Raw genomic sequence first — 7,310 nt, forward strand, 5'->3', positions numbered from 1 at the left:
ATAAAAAGAAGTCCGGGGGGGCATCTGGGCTGTAGGGCGGCTGGGGAAGCGTTGGGATGCCTGCCTGGGCCAGGTAGCTGCTCACAAGAAAGGAGGTGTGAGTTGGTGCAACTTCCAGTCGGCTGCGATGTCTATTCGGACTCGATTGACTCTTCTTTTGAGTCTCTGGAGCACCTCCACGTAAAATTTGGCGTTGACGGTTTGTCCAGGAGGAACAAACTCATGGTGGGCGATGCCTTTGATGTCAAAAAAGACAATGAGCTTCGTTTTCACTTTGGATTTGCTCATTCTTGCCTTCTTTGGGCGAGGAGACGCCGGCGTGTGCCACTCGGAAGATTGCCTCTTTATCTCGGAATCGTATTCAAATACCCAAGACTCGTCACCTGTGATTACGTTATTAAGAAAGTGGGGGTCACTTTCACACATGTCCAAATTTCCTTGGCACACTTCCACTCTTCGCAACTTCTGGTCGTCCGTGAGCAGTTTCGGGACCATCTTCGCGCACACCTTGCGCATGTGCAAATACTCCGAAACAATGTCATGAACCACAGTTTTTGGTAAATTCAACATCTGAACCATGAAACGAATATTCAGTCGACGGTCTGAGTTCAAAAGTTCGCGCACACGAGTCACATGGTCGGCGTTCGTCGACGTTGAAGGTCTTCCAGCGCGGTCATCATCGGCGACCTCTTCCCGGCCATTCAAAAAGGCCTTGTGTCACCGAAACACACCATTTCTTGCTAAAGTATCCTCTGGGTAAGCCTGCTTGATCATTGCAAACGTCTCCGTCGCGGACTTCCCGAGTTTAACACAGAATTTAATCGCTAACTTCTGTTCTAACGAACGCTGCATTTTCGGCTTGCACCGGTCACAAAAACACGTCACGCGCTAAAGCCTGTCCTCACTCTCCGGATGATCGGAGACAACTGAGCGACGCCCCGTTCGTTAGCTTAATACCCCCTCTACCGAATCCAGTCGGCGCGCGCACGCTCCGAAGTACAGTCGCGGCAAAAAAAATCAGTCCTATTACTTTTCGGACAAACCCTGTATAATAAAATTTAAATTAAAATTTTTATTAAAAAATCTTGTTTCCAATTTTATTATTTACATTTTATTTAGAAAATTTATATAAAAAATCATTCTAAATAAAATAAAATAGTAATTTTTTCAGAGAAAGAATATTAAAAATAAAAAACAAAATATTCTAATATGATTATAATTATTTTTAAATTAAATGTAAGTATATAAATATAATGTTATTATGTTATCATTTTAATTTAATTATATTCTCACAATATTATCATTATAATGTATTTATAATGTAAATAGACATTATTTATTATAAGTCAATAAAATTTAAATTTGTTTAATTATATTAGGGATTTGCATTAAAAGTTACTGTTCACGTTTAGATGACAGTAGCTGCGTATGCTATGGTCAGAGACATCTGCTACTTATATCATTTTGAAGTGTGAACATTTCCTACTAAAATTCAATCAACAGACGTCATCCTTGGTTACATATGTGCTTTTCTATAACTGAATTAAAATGGAACGTGATAAGTTGTTTTTCCGATGTGTACTTCTACACTATTTTGATTTAAAAAAAAGTGCAGCTGAAATTCATTGATTGCTTGCGGAAATTTATGGTGGTCTGCTTCATCGGAAACAGTATGTAGAAACTGGTTTCGACGATTCAAAAGTGATTGTGACGTTCATGACAAACAAAAAATGTTCTGTATTTGGAGGAATATGGAGGGTGTCGTGCATTATGAACTGCTTAAACCGAATGAAACAATCACCGCCGAGCGTTATCGACACCAATTGGAACGTTTGAATGATAATTTGATGCAAAAACGACCATCAATTACATCAAATCGTCGAAAGGTGATTTTACTCCATGATAACGCTCGGGCCACATGTTGCTATAATCGTGAAACAAACACTGATGGATCTCGAATGGGAGGTTCTCCCGTACCCAGCGTATTCTTCGGACTTAGCACCAAGCGATTATCTGTTCCGATCGATGCAACATGTTCTGGAAGATACACACTTCCATAATTATAGCGAAGTCGAAAATTGGGTTGCTGAATGGATTGATTCAAAAGATAGACCATTCTTTCGTCGTGGAATTCAACTTCTGCCTGAAAAGTGGCAAAAAGTCAGCTTCCGAGAGGAAATACTTTGATTGAGGTATTCATATATTTTGTTATTGAAATAAGTACTCAAATACAAAGAAAAAACAGTAACTTTTAATGCAACCCCCTAATATTAAACAAATTTAATATAAATTGTAAAATAAATATATATTGATAAAGAGTAATTATACATTTACATTATATACTTACATTGAATATTAACATTATATATTATACATTGTAGTTATATTACAATTATAACGTAATTATAATGTAAAAATTTAATTTAAACATATAATGTAAATATATAACGTAATAAATATACAATGTAAATATAATATAAATATAATTATTCTTTTAAATATTTATATAAAATATATTAAATTTAAATTATATAATATATAAATTATCTAAATTATCTGAATCATAAATTATATGAATTATCTTATGTAAGTTAGGTTAAATTATTTATATGATGAAAATTATATTAATTAATAATACTATTTAAATTATTTAAATTATTAAAATTACATATGTTGTTTACATTATTTAAGTAGTGTAAATTATTTAAAATATTTCAGTAATTTTATCTAAATTATTACTTCACTTAAATTAACATTTTCAGTTAATATACAGGGTGCGTCACCAAAATCCGGACAAATTTCAATTCAAATTTTCCGCTATACTGTGCCTCCGCCAAAGATTGTTATTGGTGTCCAAGAAAGCCTGATGCTTCTAGTAAACAGTCATATTCTCAAAATGGCCGCGATGTTGAAACCAAGTGCGGAGTATAATCGAAGAGCCGCGATCATCGAAGACCTTCGCGCCGGCCGCTCAGCAACGGAAATAATTCGGTCCTTTAGATACCCGAGATCCACTGTTTATGACGTTGTGGCAAAATATATGGCTTTAGAACAGTCCAACGAAGGTTCCAGTATGCCAGCGAGGAAGAGTCACTCGAAAGAACGCACCGCGAGGATCCCTGCAGTCGTTGAAAGGGCTCAAACGCTGATTTCGAATGACCCAAGGCAATCGTTGCAAAAATTAGCATCGATTGTTGGTGTAAGCGAGCCAACAATGCGTCGAATTGCCGAGGATCTTCGATACAAATCGTACACATTAAAGAGGCTCTCTGAGGCTGCTACGACAAAGAATTGTTCGATTTGTCCGGATTTTGGTGACGCACCCTGTATGATTAAATCAATAATAATTATAATAAGATTAAAATTAAAATTTAAAAAAAAATCTTATTTCTAATTTTATTATTTATATTTCATTTAGAAAATTGATATAAAAAATCATTCAAAATAAAATAAAATGAGAATTTAAAAAGAAACATTAAAAATAAATAACAACAATATAATTATTTTTAATATAATTATAATTATATTTTGAATGTAATGTAATTATATTATAAATATAATGATGTAAATATAATGTAAATATACATTATTTAATATAAAATAATAAATTTGAAGTTATTTAATTATATTAAACAAATTAAATATAATTTATATAATAAATATTTATAAAAAGTTATTATTTATACATTATATACTTATATTGAATATTTACATTATATAGTACATTATAATTATAATATAATTATAATGAAATTATAATGTAAATATACACAGTACGACAAATATGTTCCCGGACACGAACCACATCTCAGCAACCAGTAGCGACATCTGTGCGTTCAAACATGCATTTTAAAGGTTGAACATTTTGCTATCATCTGTCAAAGTTTCATTCATTTTGGTTGACTTATAACGAAGATATGACAGTTCATGTTAAACAAGAGTTTGGTCGAGGTAGAAATTTTAATATAGAACAAAGAGCAGTGATTAAATTTAACGCAAAACTTGGTAAAAGTACATCAGAAACATTTCGATCGATGCAACAAGTTTACGGCAGTCAATGTCTAGGTCGTACAGCTGTTTTTGAGTGGCATAAGCGTTTTTTGGAAGGCAGAGAGAGATCCTTGAAGATGACAAAAAATTAGGACGACCAATTTTGGTTCGAACACTCGAAATGATCGAAAAAGTATATCGTAATCCAGAAAATTGGTCTTTGTTGCATGATAATGCACCGAGTCACACTTCATTGATTGTCCATCAATGTTTGGCTCGAAATCGTGTCTCTGTTAAATCATCCACCGTATTCACCTGATTTGGCCCCTTGCGACTTCTCATTATTCCCAAAATTGAAATTGAAACTGAAAGAACGCTTTTTTGATGACATTCCGATCATCCAATCAGCTTCTACACAGGCACTAGAGGCAATTCCGTAAACTGAGCTAGAACATGCATTTGAATCACTATTGAATCGCTGCAACAAGTGTATTGAAGCTAGAGGAGACATATTTTGAATAATAAAAACCAAAAACTATGCATATTGTTGTTTCAATTATGATTTTCAGGCCCTGTCCGGGAACATATTTGGCGCACTGTGTATAATGTAAACATATAATGTAAATGCAAAACGTAAATATACGTAAATGTATGTAACTATAATTAATTTTTATGTACATTTACATAAATAATATTAAATTTATTTATTTAAATTATTTAAAACATTAAAATTACATAAATTATTTCGATTATGTAAGTTATGTAAATTATTTAACTGTTGATAATTATATAAATTAATTACATTATTTAAGTAATTTTATATAAATTATTATTTCATTTAAATTAATATTTTCAGTTATTATATAATAAAATTAATAATAATTATAATAATATTAAAATTAAACTTTAAAAAAAAATTTTTTTTTCAATTTCATTATTTATATTTCACTTAAAAAATTGATAAAAAGTATCATTCAAAATAAAGTAAAATGAGAATTCAAAAAGAAATATTAAAAATAAATAATATATTTTAATATAATTTTAATTATATTTTAATTATAATATAATTATATTATAAATATATTGTAATTATACATTAGGTGTTGGAATTAATTCGTAGCGTTTTTAATGAAAGAATGTTATTTATTTCACATGAGCATTAAAAAATACATTAATGAAAGTACTTCCCATCACTTGTAAAACGCTACGAATTAATTCCAACACCTAATAATAATTATAATGTAAATAAATTATAATTATATTATAATTATGATGTAATTATTATGTAAATATACATTATTTAATATAATTCAATAATATTATTTGGGAGGAAAAGGAGGTACAAAATATAAAGGCAGAAGCAGAGGCTTGGAAATTTATAAACAGAGGGAGAAAGAAAAGGGAGGGGGTATGTAAAGAAATTGGAGGCTGGGTCAAGTACTTCACTGAAAGCTTAGGAGGAGTTGAAGAAAGAAAAGGGGAGGGAAAAAGAATACGGGAAGCGGAATGGGAGATGAGGGGATAGGGATAGAAGAGGTAAAAAATGAAATAAAAAGATTAAAAAGAGGGAAAGCAGCAGGACTGGATGGAATAAAGAATGAGGCATGGAAGGAAGGAGGGGAAATAATTGGGAAAAGTTTGGAGAAGATATTAAAGAGGGTGTGGAAAGGGGAAGGGTTCCCAGAGAGCTGGAGAGTAGGTGTGATGGTACCGATATGGAAGCGTGGAGAGAGAAGGGAGCCCGGAAATTACAGAGGGGTAACGATGACGAGTACGGGGTATAAGATATATGCGAATATTTTAAACAGAAGGTTAGTGAAGGAGCTGGAGGTGAAAGAAGAGTGGAGTAGGTCGCAGGCTGGTTTTAGGAAAGGAAAAGGAACAGTGGAAAATGTTAAGATTTTGAAGTATGTAGTTGGAAGAAGGTTAAATCATAAAAAGAAAGTGTGGGCATTCTTCATGGATTTAAAGGCAGCCTTTGATAGGGTGGATAGAAACGTTCTGTGGGAAATGATGAGAAAAAGAGGGGTGAATGAAGGTTTAATAGATAGAGTTATGGAGGTTTATGAGGAGACGAGATGTGTTGTGAGAATAGGGGAGAATGTATCAAAGGAATTTTGGGTGGAGAAGGGGGTAAGGCAGGATTGCCCAATGAGTCCGACCCTGTTTAACATATATATGGCGGATATTGAGGAGGAGTTAAAGAAAGGGAAGGGAGGGAATAGGGTGGGAAGTGATAAGGTGTGGTCGATAGAGTATGCGGATGACATTGTGCTGCTAGCAGAAGAAGAGGAAGGATTAAGAGACATGATAAGGAGAGTAAAAAGGTACATAGAAGGGAAAAAGCTAGAATTGAGTGTCGATAAGTCTAAGGTGATGGTGTTCAAAAATACGGGAGGAAGGGAGAAAGAGAGATTCTGGTGGTGGGGAGAGAAAAGGATAGAGGAAGTGAAAGAATATAAATATTTAGGGTATGTGATAACGAGACATGGTGGGGATAAAGAACATGTGAGAGAAAGGGTAAGAAGAGCTAGAGTGGCAATGGGGTGGGTATGGAGTTACGGGGAGAGAAAATTTAAGGGGGATATAAGATGGAGACTAAAACTGTTTGACAGTATAGTGGAAGGAATTTTATTTTATGGAGTGGAAATATGGAGATACAGAGAGTGGAGGGAGGTGGAAGCGATACAAGATAAATACCTGAAGTGGATCCTAGGGTTAGAGAAGGCAACACCGGAGTATATAGTATGGGAAGAGTTAAAAAGAAATAAACTGAGAGTGGAAACGGGATGGAGGGCAGGGAAGTTTGAAGAAAAATTAGAGAAGGGAGAGGGAGGGGATATTGGGAGGAGTATGATTGAGAAGAGAAAGAGTGAAAGAGAGAATGATAGGAGTGATTGGACAAAAGAGAGTTTGGAGAGGGGAAATTATTTATGGAGAGGCATGAGTGAGGTAGCTATGAATGAAGGCGGAGAGAATAAGTGGGAGCGCTTGAGGGAAAGAGATATAGAAGTGGACGTACAAGAAAGAGGAGAGAAAGAGAGAGAGTGAGTCTAGGTTTTGCGCGAGTTATAGGAGAGTGTATGGGATACCAATGTATATAAGAATGTAAGAGGAATGAAGGAAAAAGACTAGTAAAAATAGCGAGGTGGAGATGTGGGAATGAAGAGAGGGGGTATAAGTTTTGGTTGAATGAGGAGGAGAGGAAGTGCAGATTGTGTGCAAGAGAGAGAGAGAGAATGTGGATCATTTAAAGTATAAGTGCGAGTATGTGAGGGAGAAAGGAGAAAGAAATATAAATATAGATGTTTTAAATGAGG

This window comes from Acromyrmex echinatior, chromosome 7 (assembly GCF_024713525.1).
Source record: "Acromyrmex echinatior isolate Ae372 chromosome 7, ASM2471352v2, whole genome shotgun sequence".
NCBI lineage: Eukaryota > Metazoa > Arthropoda > Insecta > Hymenoptera > Formicidae > Acromyrmex > Acromyrmex echinatior.